This window comes from Podarcis gaigeae, assembly GCF_964106915.1.
Source record: "Podarcis gaigeae genome assembly, chromosome: 17".
Classification (NCBI taxonomy): domain Eukaryota; kingdom Metazoa; phylum Chordata; class Lepidosauria; order Squamata; family Lacertidae; genus Podarcis; species Podarcis gaigeae.
The window spans coordinates 33,080,436-33,097,973 of NC_139694.1; the positions used below are offsets into that span (position 1 = coordinate 33,080,436).

Here is a 17,538-nt window from a genome sequence, read left to right on the forward strand (position 1 = left end):
TGGATCTGTCACCACCAGGTATCTGAAGCAGGAGGGACTTCCATGGCTCCATAACCTCAGCCATGGAGCAGAACTTGGGGGCAGCCACCAGCCATCAAGGAAGCTGAATCCACAGGAAAGCGAAAGCTAGAAGCTCTCGGTCGGCCTCCTCTGCATACCTCCCAGCTAGTCAACATCCTTCTTAAATTGTGGTACCCAGAACTGGACACAGTACTTGAGATGTGGCAGAACAGAGTGGTACTATTACTTCCCTTGATCTGGACACTATACTTCTGCTGATGCAGCTGAGAACAGCATTAGCTTGTCAAAACAAAAACAAATGCAAAGAAAAGAAAAATTGCACAGGCCTGCTGCAGAATATCTCACACTATGGAGTCTGAGCCTCCATAGTTGAACATTGTCAAACAGAAAAGTCAGGGACAAAATCCAATGCAATTCTTGTGTGAAGGGGGAACAGAAATGGCAAGTGCTGGAACAGCTGGGATACCAGTGCCTTCAAATGGAAAAACCAAATGACACCTTTCCCGCTTCTTAAAATGGAGTGAAACCAGGGCTTTTTTTCAGTCAGAACTCAATAGAAATCGGCAGGAGAGCTTCCTGATGGTTTGCATTCCACATTCCTTCCCTGTTTACTCTTGCCAGCAGCTTCCTCCTCTGCTTCTGTCAGTGGCATTGTGTGGGGAGAGCCAGGGGTGGTGGCCCCGAGTGCATTGGGGAGACACATTTTATTCTTTGTCACCCTGCCAGCCCCATGCAGGGCTGAGTAAGGAGGACACAACAGACACACATCTTTCCTGTTCAGGGCCCATGCCTGTTGCATCCTCCTCATGCAGCCTTGCAACATCGCAATGTAGCTCAGGGCTGGAAGGCAGCGTGAATGTGCCCTTCAGGTGAATGCCTGTTGTGCCCACCAAGGGCTGTGGGCAGGCAGAGGCACAGCATGGCGTGCCCCTGCTTGGTGGCAGGGGGTTGGCAGGGCAGGGGGTTGGCCACGGGCTCCGTTCACTCTCTGCGCTCCACCCCCTGTTTCTGTGACTTTCTCACACTGAATTTTAGATGGAAGTTACTTGATGGAAGGGGACGCATGTGGCTTTGTGGTGTAAACCACTGAACCTTGGGCTTGCTGATCGGAAGATCAGCGGTTTGAATCCCCGTGATGAGGCGAGCTCCCGTTGCTCGGTCCCAGCTCCTGCCAACCTAGCAGTTCAAAAGCACACCAGTGCAAGTAGATAAACAGGTACCGCTCCAGCGGGAAAGTAAACGGTGTTTCCGTGCACTGCTCTGGTTTGCCAGAAGCAGCTTAGTCATGCTGGCCACATGACCCAGAAAAACTGTCTGCGGACAAATGCCGGCTCCCTTGGTCAGTTAAGCGAGATGAGTGCTGCAACCCCAGAGTTGTTTGCAACTGGACTTAACTGTTCGGGGTCCTTTACCTTTTTTTTAACTTGATGGAAGGGACCTATCCTTTTGTATTCTGCAAAGTCTACCTGCCTCTTGAAGCACCTTCCTCAGCTTGCCTCATGCTGGAGTCGACTTAGCCCCCCTCAAATTATCTGCCCCAGGGCACCAGCCGACTGGGTGTGAGTGTGCGTTATTCCCTCCATCTCCCACATCTGCCTCAATGGGTGTCACTGTGAGGAGGGTAGGGCCACGTAATGTACTAACAAGCTGGCAGTTGGCAGGGGGACTAACTCTCCAATGGGACCCGCTACCTGATAATGAGGCAAAAAGGTGCTGTGATGATCACACAGCACCTAGGTTAGAAACCATGTTATTATCCACAGAGCGTAAAGGCCAGATCAGGAGGGATTTGGTGGAAGTGGGGGGAGAGGAGCAGCTCAGCAAATACACTGTGTTGGGGGATGAATCACTTTCCCTTTCAGGCATTGAAAGGGCCTATAAATAAACCTCAGAGAGACCAAAATAGTTTCCTTTCCTCAAGAACCTTTTGTTCAATGAAGTTAAGGAAGCGAAATTACTTTGCCCAGCATTGGAAGACAACCCCTCCTTCCCCAGGCATGGGGCAGAGGCGGGGCAGGAGGCAGGGTGGCTATTTCCCCTTGGGTTCCCTTGCTGGGCTCGGAGACAGAAAACAAGTCTCTTGCTGGGGGTGGGCATAACACAGCTGATAAAGGGGCCCTCCCTAGAACGGATTTGCAGCCTCATGCGCGTGTGGCGACGGGGCAGTTGCTGTGGAGGCTGCGTGATTCATGCATTGTTCTTTGGGGCAGAGAAGGTACAACAACCAAGGCAATTTGCCCTGCAGATGTCATAGGACAGGCTTCCTCAACCTTGGCCCTCCAGATGTTTTTGGCCTACAACTCCCATGATCCCTAGCTAGCAGGAGCAGTGGTCATGGATGGTGGGAATTGTAGTCTCAAGACACCTGGAGGGCCGAGGTTGAGGAAGCCTGTCATAGGAGGTCCCTGTTCAGAGAAATTCAAAAGTAGCTGTGGTGGTGCGATGAATTGGCCCAGGGCAGCAGCTGTACCTAACTCAGAGGTGAGAAGCCTGAGACTTTAGGCTCAGCCTAATTTGATGCAAGGGACGTGGGTGGTGCTGTGGGTTAAACCACAGAGCCTAGGACTTGCTGATCAGAAGGTTGGCGGTTCGAATCCCCGTGACGGGGTGAGCTCCCATTGCTCGGTCCCTGCTCCTGCCAACCTAGCAGTTCGAAAGCACGTCAAAGTGCAAGTAGATAAATAGGTACCGCTCTGGCGGGAAGGTAAATGGCGTTTCTGTGTGCTGCTCTGGTTCACAGAAGCGGCTTGGTCATGCTGGCCACATGACCCGGAAGCTGTACGCCGGCTCCCTCGGCCAATAAAGCGAGATGAGTGCCGCAACCCCAGAGTCGGTCACGACTGGACCTAATGGTTAGGAGTCCCTTTACCTTAATTTGATGCAGGTAACAAGAAGGGGGGAAACAGCAGGGAGGGGTGACAGAGGGAGGGAGGGAGAAGGGTTGCCAGCCCACTTTTGGCTCTGGTGTTTTTTCCACTCCTCCTTCTGCTGATTCCACCTCCTTCTCAAAGCACCATTTACCTGCTTAATGGTCTTCAGGGCTGCCAACTTGAATAAATTATTGGGATAGCAGATAAGCCCCGCCCAGCATAATCCATCACATGACATGGCGGATATGCGCATATGCACACAGCATATGAATGGCAATGTTCATCAACTTAGGGGGCCCCCTGCCCCCTCAAATATTTTATTGGGGGGAGGAGGGCAAAGGGACCTCGGCTCCTAGGAGCTGGCTCCTTTGATGGTCTTCACCAGCAGATATCAGCCCCACTGAGGGAAAAAGACAGGTGCCCCCATTGTGCTCCCCCCACCTTTCCAAAGTGGTTATTGTCTGCTTGGAGGAAGGCCCAAGGTGATCTGTAAAGTGGGACGGAAAGGAGGGGGCAAATGCTCCCAGGCCAGTACAGCTTCTTTGAGTCAGTTGCCTCTTGACAGCTCTTTTTAAACAAACAAACTAATAATAATAATCATAATAATGGCACCAGAGGATCTGATTGTGGATCTGTCACATCACATGTAATGTGGCCCTCTCTCCAAATGACACCCTTGATAACAGAACAAATAAGGGAATAAAGTAGGTAACTGATGGTTTGCTGCCCTGCAATAGGACTCAGAACTTGTTGCGTGAGTCAAGGAAAGGACTGCCATACACCTAGGATTTCAAAGGCAGAAGTGATGTCGGGGGGGGGGGATTTCCGAAAGGCGGGTGAAAAATCGCATTATCGTAAACATTTTTTTTTTAAAAAAAAGCTCAAATGGGGTGTCCTGGTTTTTACTTTTTTTGAAATATAGCAACCCTAGCAAGGAGCCACCAGCTTGCCTCAAGTGGTAGGGGGTCTGCTGTGTTTCAAATGTTGGGGCTGAGCAACCCCAACTCTTCAGTGGAAACAAAATAAAAAAAATCCTTCCAGTAGCGCCTTAGAGACCAACTAAGTTTGTTATTGGTATGAGCTTTCGTGTGCATGCATACTTCTTCAGATACCAGTGTGAGTTAAGAGGCAAGAGGCACAGGTCCTTCCTTAGAGCCCTGCAAGGTTGCTCAGGTAAGTAAGGGCAGCATTTACAAACAAAACAAAACAAAACAAAACAAAAAAACCAAGTAAACCAGCAAAAAGTTGCACCACCTGTTTTGGAGGTGCCATTTGTCTTTCCTTGATGACTATTGATGGAGGTATAGTCCTACCTTATACCACAGGTCCACCTAGCCCGCTTGTGTCAGCCTTGGCCAGAAGTGGCTCTCCAAGGCCTCAGGCAAGGAAGGATATTTTCTAGACTGCCATACTTTCTGACATCCCTTTTAAACTATAGGCACAGGCGGGCAGGGTGGGGTGTTGAGCGTATGGCCCTCCTTGGGAGTGCAAAACAAGTGCTTTACTGCCGCCGAGCAGTGAGCGTGAAGGATGACGAGCCCGGAAATCTGTCCTGGTTTAAAGAACAAGGGTGGTGTGGAAGGGCACCTGTGGATTCCAGGACAGTTGCGGCAGAGGGAAAGGCAAGCCCAGCACAGCTTGGGAGAGCGAAAGCAACTGGCAAGAGAGAGCGGCCTCCCTGGTGTGGCAGATGCGATGGCTTCAGGACAAACAGCCACTTAAGAGACAACACTAGTTTGCAAAGTGAGGGGAAAGAGTGCGGTCCCTGGTCCCCAGCAGCCTCTGAGAAACAACAGCAGCTTTGGGAAGAGAGGGGCACCAGGAGGGGGAATAGGGATTATGGAGCACTACAAGGGGTGTTGTTTTTTTTGTCCAGCGAAGAAGAATTCCACTGTGCTGCCCTGTCAAGGGAGGAGAGGGGGCTGGCACTGGCAGCAGCAGGGTGGGACAAGGGGAGGGCTGTTATAAGTGGTGTTGGCTTGTTGGCAGTCCTCCTGCAGGCAGAATTGTCTGGCTCCTGGCTGCTGCAGACGTTTGCAAGGGCAGGAGGGGACCACCTGTGCCAACGCTGTAGCTAGGTAGGTAGAAGGGGCAGTGCCAGGGGGACGGGGTGGTTTGGGACGGGTATTTTACTTGTGTTTTAAATATATAGAAATATATTTCATTCCCAACTTTGTGTCTCACTTCTGAATGACCAAAGGCAGTTCACTGTCACACACAAAAATTGAAACAATTCTATAATGTTAAAGGCACCACTTTGCTGGTGTCAGCACAACACAGGCAATGCAGGGCACAGGTGGGCGTTGTCATGCCTGGGGGAGGGATTGATTGAGATGCTCAAGCATAGCCCTACTGTTTATTTACTCCAGTGACATACCTCTGAGAAGGAGGGGAGGGGAAATGGCTCGTGCTTTGAACTTTGACTCTCCCACAGCATGCAGAGAGAACACGAAAAAGTGTTCTCTGTGAGAAGGCTGTCAAAAAAGTCACATCCTACTAAGCGAAAGAATGAAAGATCATTACCCGCCTTCTTTCTCTCTCCCCCCTCCCCTATTTGCTCCCCTACATCCTCACAAGGTCTATGACAGCAGTGTCTCGCACTGAATGCAACTGACTTGTAGAAAGGACTCTATGAATTGAAAACAAAGATGTTGTAGGTACCCTTGTTAACTATGAAAATCATTGAACAGAAACATTTTTTTAAAGTGACATGCTAGCTTGAGAGAGTCATAACCCCCCTCTCCCAAATCTCTCTGTCTTTCTCTTTTTATAAATTTGGGAACAATGACTCCAAGCCCAATAGTGTCAGCCTGACACATTCTGGTCCACCCTGAAATGTATTTGGGTGGTGTGAGGGCTCCCTCACATATGACAGAAATATAGGAAATCTGCATGTACTCCCATGTACATGCTTGCCATGCTGAACAGTGTGCACGTGTGGTGAAAAGGCTGCATGTATTTTCATCTCAAGTGATGTTGAGCATGCCAGTTCCTTTGTAGAAATGATTATAGCAGAGGTAATCAGCAAAAAATGCTGGTGCTGGTGGCATAAAATCCAAATTCCCCATCCCAGTGGTAAGAATCATTGAAAAGTTGCTGCCTTTAAATGGTGCTCCCAAATTTTCTACCTGCAGCAGTCTGCCTCACTCTTCCTGATGGTGTGCATTATGATCCCCAAGTCCTCCTTTCTCCTGCTTTCTGCTGTTCAAATGAAGAATTCCTAACACCAGCCCCATCAGATGCATTGTGGGGCTTTAAGGCTCAAAACCTGGTCAGAAAAATCCATCCATTCATTGACTCATTTAGGGTTTTGTTTTGTTTTTTTAAAAAAAGTGAAGTCAATGTGACTTACAACCAGCTATTTAAATAGTAAACATCAAACTGCAAACAGATAAACTAAAAGACAAACAACAGCAAAAGAGAATAATCGAATGAAAATAAAAAGTCCCAGAACAATAAAAAAACAGAAACCATCTGTTTTTTAAAACAGGGAAACAAACAGGGAAACAAACCTCATTCCAGCAGCAAAACAGCAGTAAATGCTGCTTAATCCACCACAGGAACACAGGAATCTGTCATACTGAGTCAGACAATTGTGTTCAGTGACTGATTGAACTTCGGAACTTTTGCATGCAAAATTTTCCTTCCCCAACCCTGCAATATATATATATATATATATATATATATATTAATATTAAAGCTGCTTCTGAAGGACTTCTTGAAAAACTGGTTCTTTTGCCTGATGCTGAAAGTGCTTGGTGTTGGGCCAAGCTAGACTCTATGGGGAGGGCATTCCATAAATTTGGTGTCACCACTGAAAAGGCCCTGCTCCTATTACGCACCTTCAGTCAGCAGGGGCACACAGAGCAGGACCTCAGATGCTGAATGTTGTGTACAGGAAGGGTGAGCTTTAATATCAACAATACCACTAAAATAGGTAGAATTTGCACGGGTAATTTTATGTGTTCTGAGTGCTCTGCATACATACTCTCAATAATCATTGCAACAGCCATGTAAAGTAGGCCAGTATTATTATTCCCTGTCTTGCAGATGTGGGGCTCGGGTTGAATAGTACTGGCTCACCTAAATCCAACCAGTGAGTACGTGGCTCTGCTGAGGTTTGTTTTGTTTTTTTAAAATAACTATTAGGAACTTGCCAGCTGCTAGTCAGGCTGTATGCTGCCTGCAAGAGTTCTATGTAAGTGGGCTAAAGGAAACCTCACCCCCCACTGTTCTAAACCTTGTTTCTCTACATCAAGGAGGGAAATTTTTGGTGGCATTTTGCATTGGTGACATATTACTTCTACCTTCGCTGGTTTCCTATTTGTTTCTACACCTCGTTTATATCAACTTTATAGTGTTGATGTTAGTATTAAGAGTCCTAAATGGACCAGGACTCATTTACATTAGGGACTGTCTATCTACTTCCTTATGAACCTGCCTAGCAATTAAGGTCAAGGATGGAAATCTTGTAGATATGTGAAATCACATTGGTGTGTGTATTCTCCATGGTAGTGGGTACCAATTTATGAAATGTTCTCATTAGAATTCTAACAAACCTAGAGGATATACTTCCTGACCATAGAAGAGGTACTCAAAATGAAGTCAAGGTACTCAGTAATTAAAATATATTCCTTTACTGTGTATGTGTGTGTGTGTTTAAAAATGACTTTACAAGGATAATCTAATTGGCCAATGAGATGTACAAATATCAATCATAATGTTAATATTATGGCTTATTTTTGTATGTCTTGTGTGGCCAACAAGTTTATCCTTGTAAAGTTATTTTTAGTATTATATACCGTATATATATCTGGTACAGAAATATATTTTATTGATTTAGTACCTTAACGTCATTCTCTGCGCTCACTAGTAATCTGTTGTAGGTCTTCAGGTATCTTATAAGGACATTTCTGTTTCAGCAGGCTTGGTTGGCTACTCTGATTTTAAATCTGCTATTTTTATAGGTTTTGTATTTCCTGATTGAGATTCTGTTATTTTATTAGACTTTTATGCTGCTATCAATTATAGCAAATCTATGGAAAAGTAACAATATTGATTCTTCATTTTTGTGTTTTAAATTTTGTACACTGCCTTATGTTTTTTTCAGAAAAATGATTAATAATAAGAATAAAAAATATATAAATATTACAAGTAGGGGAAGTAATAGCTGGTGTTTGATACCTTTATCATGATGATAATCTACATCACCATTCTTCCAGCTACTAACTCACCGCTGTTTTTGAGCACTACTCCCATAGCATTTGAGTCGCACATCAATTTGACAACTCCTACTTTGTCACTCTGGTTTGTCCATGAGATAATTTCAAGTCAAACAAAAAATACGATGATTATTGGGTGTGTGTTTTTTCTACAGTAAAGTGCTTTACATTCTGTCTTCGTTCACCACGCGGTGCGGTAGAACATTTCCACTCCCCCACATTTTGTAAGTCAGTAACCAGAGACAGTGACTTCCCTAACATAATCTAGGAAACCATGTGGCATCAACACAAATGCTGCCATATCTTCCACACACATTGCCATGCGGCAACCCATGTGAGATAACCTACCGCATACATTGCCAGCTGTGTTCTTGCCATTGGTTGCCTCTACCACCGATACAAGTTGTCCAGACAGGTGCTAGGGGCAGACAAAACTAAAGGCTGAACAGCAAATGATTTCTGTTCATGGTCACATAAGTACCTCTGCTTCAGAAACCCACGAATGTCAAATTTCAGTGTGTGTCTCCCTCATTTTAAAGTAGCCCATAGCACTTCAGAATTCTTGAGTACCATCTCACAATAGTTTAACCCAGATGTTTTCAACCTTTTTATCTCCACGGCTCCCTTGACCAACTACCTTCTTCCTAGGGTGCACCTTTGGGGCTCAGGAGCCTGCAGAACTGACAACCTCTCACACTTCTCTGAACACCCTCCCTTGTGGAGTGTTTCCTCGGCCTCCTCCCCTCTCCCCTCTCCTTGGGAGTCCTCTGGGCAGCCGCTACTGCTGCCCCTGGTCTCTGAGCTGCCCCCTGACCAGCCCCAGAGGCACCATTCACCTGCACAGCTTGTAGCTAGGGATGCTGCAACAAACACCTGTGCAAGCCTTTTGGAGGCAGAGACACAAGAGGGCATCAGAGGAGGGAGGGAAGGAAAGAGGGACAGAGGCCAGTGTTCCCCACGGCACCCCTGACCATCATTCAAGGCACCCCAGGGTGCCACGGCACACTGGTTGAAAACTGGTTTAATCTAATATGGGATGACATGGGCAGTTTATATTCTCGATTCAGAGGTGCCTTGACCATGAGATAAGGGGAGTCACCCACTTCTGGCCAAGCTGCATTGGAACGAATGGAAACTGCCAGGCTGAGTGGGAGCTTGAACCTGGAACTGGTCCTGGAAGTGGCTATTCGGTGAGGCTAGCACAGGGTGGCTTCTCAGAGGGTTTGTGCCCTATGTTAGTTAATAATAATAATAATAAGTATTATTATTATTATTTATATCCCGCCCTCCCCGTCCAGAACCAGGCTCAGGGCGGCTAACACCAGTAAAATTACAATAAAAACATAATGGGGGGGGGGGACACAATTTAAAATACAGGTTAAAATGCAGTCTCATTTTAAAAGTAGCCCATGGATCAAAACCGTAAGGGGAGGGAAACATAAGGGTCAGACCGAGTCCAAACCAAAGGTCAGGCGGAACAGCTCTGTCTTGCAGGCCCTGCAAAAAGATGTCAAGTCCTGCAGGGCCCTAGTCTCTTGTGACAGAGCGTTCCACCAAGTCAGGGCGAGTTAGCAAGAATACCATTTGGATTCCCAGTCTGATGTTACGTACATATTAGCGGCTTAAAACACAACGAGGTCAGTGCAGTTGCACATTGTTGTGCACACCAAAAAGGGAGCAGAGATGCATTTACCTGATGCACATTACCTGCTTGGTCTCCCCGCCCCCAGGCTCCTATTCGTGAAGCCGCCACCTGCACATGCGCAATGCGGTATTTCTTAAGGTATTTCCCAAGAAGCTGCAAGACTGCATCGTGGGCAGTGTTGTGTGCACACAGATTCAAAAGCCGGTGCCGGGCGTGCACTGGAGCTAGAGAAAATGGTAATGTGTACACAGCCTCAGGCATCAAATTGTCTTAGGCTGGTGCGAACGTACAGTCTGTGAAAGTTCTCCCCGCTACAGGACTCATTGTGAAACTTACGCTTGTTGTCAAACGTTGGACTTTCTTTGAGCCAGTGCCAAACCGAAACAGAGCGTCAGCTCCCATGCCAAATAGCAGTTTGCTGCTGTGGGGGTGGGGCTCCATTAGGATCGGTGCCCCGATGGAAAATGTCAAACTCTTCTCTCCCCACATGCTGCAGCCCCAGTCCTGAACAGGGAGCCCAGCAGCCGCTGTTTGCAGTGATAAATAGACACATTAAATGTTAAGCAATATGCTCAGTAAATTAATAGTAACAGTAGTAGTAGTAGTAGTAGTAGTAGTAGTAGTAATTTTAACAATAAATTACCTGCCCTTCACCAGCAGAACTGAGGGTGGTTTACAGCCAGGGCCGTCTTTACCCAGGGGTGCAGGGGTGCACCCGGGCGCCAAATTTTTTTTTGGGGGGGGAATGTATACCTACTGTATACTGGTCCCTCTCGATTGGCAGCAGTGAAAAGCAATGAATCGAAAGTCCCTGCCCCCCTCCTCAACAACTTTGAGTTTGCCCCCTAAAAAAACCCTCAATTAAAGTTAATTTGGGGGTTGGCTAAACTAAATTTGGGGGCCCTGGGCGGATCTTTGCACCCCCAGTGGCGCATATGCTAAAGACGGCCCTGTTTACAACCATTTAAAATTCAGTATTAAGAAGGATAAAACAAATTACAGTCACAGGAATAGGGTGGGTCTTGAAAGCATACATCTCATATGTCAAAGCCTGGGTAGAGAAGCGAGCCTTCAGCATTCGCCAAAAACTGTACAGTGAAAATGCCAGGCGTACCTCTAACAGGTAGTTTGGACAGCTGATCTACATCCATGCTGAAAACCTAGGGGCTGCCTGTGTACCTGTTTGTTCTTCCTGTGGCTATACACTCTCTGGCACAAAAGGTGACATAGATAGTGCCATTTACCTCCTTTTACTTCATAACAATCTCTTGCACATCTGTGCAAAACTGCAGCATAATTTCACTGCAAGTGTGGTAACATTGCACCATTGCTATTCTCTTAAATCATTAAAAAAAAACAACACATGCATCAAAAGACCCTCTAAAACCCTCTAAAAAGGGTGGCAGGTGTGCATAACTTGTCTGTGCATTCCCAGGGCACCCCAGCTTCTCCAGTTTAATTCTAAGGTACGTGGACACTGTGGATGTATGTAAAGCCACATGGAGTGAATTAGGGGGCAGACAAAATATAGATGATCAAGTAAATTGTAAACAATTGGAGCCAGCTGCACCAAAAGGAAGAGAAGCCACCTGTCGGGTGAAAAGGCCCAAAGTATTGAAATAGTTAGCAATGGGAAGTGGAGATGAAAAATATGACGTGATCATCGTTCGGTGCAAAAAAACCGAGTAGGTATTACTTGTAGCACCACACCGAACCATTATCTGCATACACATATAAAGCACTGCTGTGTACACACAATTTAAAAAAATTACAGAGATGCCAGAGTAAATATTAACTGTTTGCAGATAGATAAAATAAAAATGCTTTTAAAATAGAATGTTTCCATGCTGTTTTCAGAGAATTTGAACATTTGCAGGTCCCTTTATTTAATAAGTATTTTAAATTCTTGATCAACTTATTTCTAAACTGAGCAACTTTCAAAACATGAATTTCCTTCCTTTCTGTTTGAGATTGCACTCTAAGCAAGGTATTGCTTTAGCACGCAATGCTATTTGCAAATGTAGTTGCCGGCACAAGGAGTTTGACAGGGAGCGCTTTGAAGAAAGCTGGCCCAGCCTTCTCTTGCGCCTTTAACTCCAAGGGCGATGGTCTGCTTGCTTGGTGCTGCTATCTATTCTGTGCCACCCGCAATTATCCCGCAAGTCATTTTTGACTAACAGTGATGCACACAAAGATTGGCACAGTCCAAATGTGGCTAAAGTATGTCAGGTATATTAATTCAGCAACCTGTCACTGATAAAACATTGCTAGAGGAAGCAGCTGTCTGGAAGGGGTGTCAGAATTTGCAGATGTTCAGGTGCAGTTATGCTCCTTACAAATGCGACTCAAATGACGGTGCTTGGAGGAAGAGAGATTTTTCTCACTCTCACAATTCACGTCTGTGTGTATGTGCACATGGGTAAATAGGTAGCATTTTCACTTTTCTGAATATGTATGGTAAATACAGTATGGCAAGTATATTAAAGAGATATAGAAGTACAGGCCTCCTCAGGATTGAGGAGAATCTTCATTAGCAGATCCTCCAAGTGTCCCTATTTTGTAGGGTCATCCCTGATTTGGAGAAGCCGTCCCGGTTTCTGAGGTGGCATCTACACACATATAAAAAACGCTGTGAAAATGCTTTTTTTAAAAAAAAAGTTCTGAAAAATATATACTGAATTTGCCATAGCTCACCATTGCCATCTAGTGTCACATTTGTATATTGCACTTTACAACACATTTAAATCATTTTATTTGCAGCAGTATAGCTGAGTCCTGATTTCATCCAGGAATGTCCCACTTTTCCTTAGGATGTCCCTATTTTCACTGGAGAAAAGTTGGAGGGTATGTTATCCGACCCCCGAACTGTCTGAAAGCAATCCTTTATAGTTTTTTTTAATAAAAAAAAGTTTAATGTTTTATTATGTTTTAATATATGTTGGAAGTGCTTCAGAGTGGCTGGAGCAACCCAGTAAGATGTGTGGGGTAAAAACAGTAAAATTATTACTATGGAATGGGACGTCCCTATTTTCATCAGAGAAATGTTAGAGGGCTGTTAATGTATCTTCCCTGATAATGCAGAAAGTGGTGTGGCAGGCTTCGGTTACCTCAGGCACTACTCTCCCCACCTCCAAAATTGGAAGCAAACCACCAGCCAAGGGAGGAAAAATACCCCAAGCAATTGGAGGGGTGGGATTAACCCCCCTCCCAATTTATGACCTCTTTTGAAGTTAACATTACACACTCCCCACCCTTTAACAGCCATTATATATATGTCAGTTCGCAACCTTCCACTTTTAAACATACAGCTGGAGGCAGACATGTGAACAAGCACGGTTGCACCATCAGATAGTTAAGGATGCTGGGAATTATAGCTCTTTGCAAGGTAAACTACAGTTTCCAGAGTTTCTAGAGGGAAATAACACGCTTTCAATGTTTGGTGTGTATGCAGATCTGCTCTCCCAGGCAGATGAGGTAGTAAACCTGTTTGGGCTGTCTCATGGGGGGGGGGTGTCCCATAATTGAACTATCCGTATAGATATTTAGATATAGATATAGAAAACTGGTTGTCAGGAATAAGAGTTCAGTCCTTCTTCACTTGAAAGGTTGGGGAGGCAAAACACAAAGAGGGGCAGGAGAAGACATGTGCTGCAAGGGGCAGCAGCAAAAGACCAAATTTGGGGGGCAAGAAGAGGTGGGAAGGGAAGTCTGAATGGAGGTGGAGGGTCAAGGAGCTAAGTGGACATGGGGCGGGCAGAAAAGAAGGGAGGTGAAAGATGGAGAAAACCCTCTCACACACGCACACACACATGACTGTTTGCTCTTGTGTAGGTGGTTTGGGAGGGGATGGAGCCAGCGTTTCACTCACTGATCCAAATAGTTTAACTTACTCATATTCCATGCTGACTCCTTTCCCAAAGCACAGTGTTAACACATAAAAGTACACCGTACAATATCCAGTTAAAAAGTCATAAATAGGATCTGTGTAATGATTTTAATCTATTTTCTTAATCCCCCAAAAAGGGCTGACCAAATAAAACTAGCGGTGGTTTTATAAGGCATTAATAATAACAACATTTGGAAGGAAATTTCACGTTACAAAGACAGTTCCCACTTCTGTACGGCTTTATCACAAAAGTCTCCCCACTTGTTAGGGAGGGACACTGGGGGTGCGCTCGTGTTAATGCCATTTCTAAAGGATCCCAGAGCAGGCGATGGATGTGGAATCATGCTTGATATGTCATATAGCAAGGTATAGATATTTCCAGTTCCCTTTTGCTACCTGAAAAGGATGAATAACATGGAAAGTTCTATCCTGCTCGATTGTTTAGATTATAATCCACACATATCAACTTCATTTGTCTGCTACTGGTAATCTTCTTTCTGTCTTCCAGAGACAAGTCTCCTATGTTTGGGGCTTTGCTGATGATGCTATCCCACCATTTTTGATAAGTCAGACATCTTGTTGATGCATATTCAGTGCTGAGATTTTTAAAGCAAAATTTAAAGTTGCCAGCTTTTCTCAGTGGTGGCTATCTAGTCTTTTACATATTGTATATGTTTGGATTATTAATGTATTTGGATGACTTTGGGTGATTTTATGATCTTGTTGTTTAAACTTATGCCAATAAAGGCTAATAACAATAATAATAACAATAACTACAACAGTGCCACTAATAATAATAACTAAAACGTCCTCCTCAAATTTGGAAAAGGAGTTATTTCTTTAATTTTGGGGAAAATCCAAAAATTTCCTTGACCACTGCAGAGCCGAACACTAAATGTAAAGTCTGCCATGCAAAAGTTGTCCCCAACCAGTATTAGAGAAACTTCAGGACTAGGCTGCTTATTAATTTGATTATAACTTACATTTATTAATCGCCTGTTAACACTAGTTTCCAAAATGAAATAGGTGATTGTGTAGCAGGAAGATTGTGTGGCAGGATTTGGTATATTATGTCATTTTACAATCTAGCATAAGGTGACACCATTATATGATATATTGTGAACAAACCATGGACGCAGTAGTACCTGAGCTATATATTTCGCTTATTTAAAACCTTGTAATTGTGGCACTAATTGTCCTGTTAATATACAGAGAAACAGAACTGGGTGCAGAAATCAGGGATAGTGTTTTCTTAATAATGGAATGGGGACACCAGCTCCTGCCCCACTGCTTAAAGTGGTGTCCAAACTTTTTTCTAAGAGGGCCAGATTTGATGATGTGGGGGCCCGTGAGGGCCGACCAAAGCTGTTGACCTTTTTTTAATGGTTGAAGTTATTGAGCTTTTTTTTAGGATTTAAGTTGTCGAGGGTTTTTTAAAGGATTTTACCCCAGGAAATAAAACTGCCACAGAGGCCAGAGATTAAACCAACTGGCGGGCCAGATTAGGCCCCAGAAACAGACTTTGGACAGCCCACTTAGACCCCCTTCTCTGCTTTTCCAGAATATGGGAAAGAACCCAGGAGTCCTGGTGTCAGCTTCGCCTCATTCCACTGCACTCCCCCCCCACCTGCCCTTTCTCTTTCACTTGCTTTCACTCTGAAGATCGGCTTTTCTTGTTTCGTCTGCTCTGCTGCCTGCTAGCACTCGCCCCGTTCCCCACGGAAAGCCTATCCAGGAGGGGGTGGGGGTGGGCATGTTGGCATGGGTAGAAGGGAAGGGGGTGGCACAAGGAGACTGGCAAAGCTGCCAGCCAGGGGCAGACTGGGTCATGGCTGTTGGCACCGAGTCTCTGCCTTCTCTGTGTGAGCTGCATTAGTGATAGAAACGCAATGCCCCCTTCGGACAATAAAAGTGTTCTCTCCCCCAACCCAATCGCCCCCTAATCTGATGCCAGGGCTTTGGAGATGAAGTTCCCATCGCTGGAAGAAAACAGATGCCACCTCCTATTCAGCAGGCTGGTATAGAGCACAACAATGGCCCAGCACACAGCCTGTGCCAACTGAGGGGGGCACCCTATTGAGCTTGCCTCTCCCCAAATAACAGCTGCACAGAGACGGCTTAGGAGAGGAAACCGCTGCCAAGCCATCCCTACCCAGGGGAATGGGGTGGGGAAGGGGCATGTGCCTTCTTTAAGGAGAGTGCCCAGGGCAAACAATTGCCCTCCTCCTCGGCTGCGGGGATTTCACAGGTTTACGCGCGCCTCTCGGGCGTCACCATGGCACCTTCTTGGCACACTCTGCCCATGCAAGACAGAGCCGGCGTTGCCATGGCACCAGCGGGCACCTCGTCAATCGAGGCTTTGTTCAAAGTTCTACCCCTTGAAACTGGAATTTCAGGACATGAGAGGCGGCTGAGGGGAGATCCCTGAGCCCAATATAGCCCCCACCCCTGCCAGGACTCCAGACATCCAACCCCCCCGCCCGCCCGCCAATATCTCCAGTCTGTCAGACACTCTTTCTGCTCTAAAGGCCTAGCTCTGTCCCCGCTCAATAGCCTCCTCAGCAAAGAGACACTCAGAGACATTTTGGCAGAACAATCTGCCTCCTCTACCCCTTCCCGGCAATGGCAAAAATTAATAATACTAATAAAATCTAACCCACAATTCCCTGCACTTTAATGGCACCCCAAAATCTGCGGCCGAATGGAGCCACCGCCTAACTGCAACGAGGCTTGCCGCTTAGCCCTTTCCTGAAAATTTCTCCCTGAAATTTCCCATTGCCACAGGGACCACAGAAGCATCATTCATTGGCAGTGCCTGTGTTTGTGCCAAAGCAGTAAGGGGCCTGGGTTACAGTGGGGCAGGTGCTTGCACCTTGAATAGTGTGCAGGTGGTGCTTGCACATCCCAGTTTTGCAGGGACAGTCCCAGAATTACAGAAGCCAGCCCCATTTCTGCTCTGATGCCCGATTGCCCCGTCCACAACTTTTGAGAACAATTAAAAGTGGTGTGGGGTGTGTGTGTGAAAAATGGAGTCCTGTTTATACTGAAAATAAAATACCTGCACCAAATGAAGGGAACAGCGAAGCTGGCATACAAAGTCGTTCCTATAATTTCGAAGGCAAAGGTAACTTATCCACTTTAAATTCTTCAATTGCAATGCTTCCTGAGCCAGCCATTTTTTAAAGGAAACATGTAGAGTGTTTATTCCTTTATTGGAAAATGGAGCCTGACCCTGTCTACTCAGAAGTAAGTCCTACTGTATTCAATGGAACTTACTCCCAGGTAACTGGGTAAAGACTGGGCGACCTTAGACTGCAATCCTAAGCATTTTTACTCAGAACTAACTCTCACTGAATTCAATAGGATTTACTCTCTGGTATGTATTTATTGTTTTATTTATTTATTTGGTTGTTTGTTTAATTTATATACCACCCTATACCTGGTGCTCTCAGGGCAGTTCACAGAATAAAATCAAGATATAAAACCCACCTTTGATTACCCACCTTTTTCTCTGACAAGGACTCAAAGCAGCTTACAGCTAGCATTTTATTTCATTCCTGTTGATTTTATGTGTTGAAAGCGTTGTACATTTGCTTGTACATTTTTTCTTCACAACATTCCTGTGAGGCAGGTTAGACTGCGAGGTTGTAATTGGCTCAAGGTGACAGATGTGTGAGGCAAGATCAAACACGGGAGAAGCTTCCTGATGTAGAAGAGAATGTCCCTATATTCATTTGAGAAATGTTGGCGCTTGTGGGATCAGGATGGGGTATTGCATAGGAAGAGTGACCAGTTTTCAGAGAGGGGAAGGAGGGTACGCTTATAGGACAAGCCAGGTCTGCTGAACTTACCCTCTTCTCCACAATTATTCATGGTGACAGAGGAGCCTTGTCC

General features: G+C 45.6%; 1 protein-coding gene and 1 long non-coding RNA gene across 2 annotated transcripts in view; one reads left to right on the forward strand and one right to left on the reverse strand.

The window, feature by feature from the left end:
• LOC310834806 (tetratricopeptide repeat protein 39A-like) overlaps positions 1-17,538 on the reverse strand; it is a 501,953-nt gene that overhangs the window by 320,022 nt on the left and 164,393 nt on the right. The window lies entirely within an intron of this gene.
• LOC310835279 overlaps positions 4,892-17,538 on the forward strand; it is a 35,493-nt gene continuing 22,846 nt past the window's right edge. Inside the window, exon 1 of the long non-coding RNA XR_014559498.1 lies at positions 4,892-4,969. This is a non-coding gene — a long non-coding RNA (uncharacterized lncRNA). The remainder of the gene's footprint in view (positions 4,970-17,538) is intronic.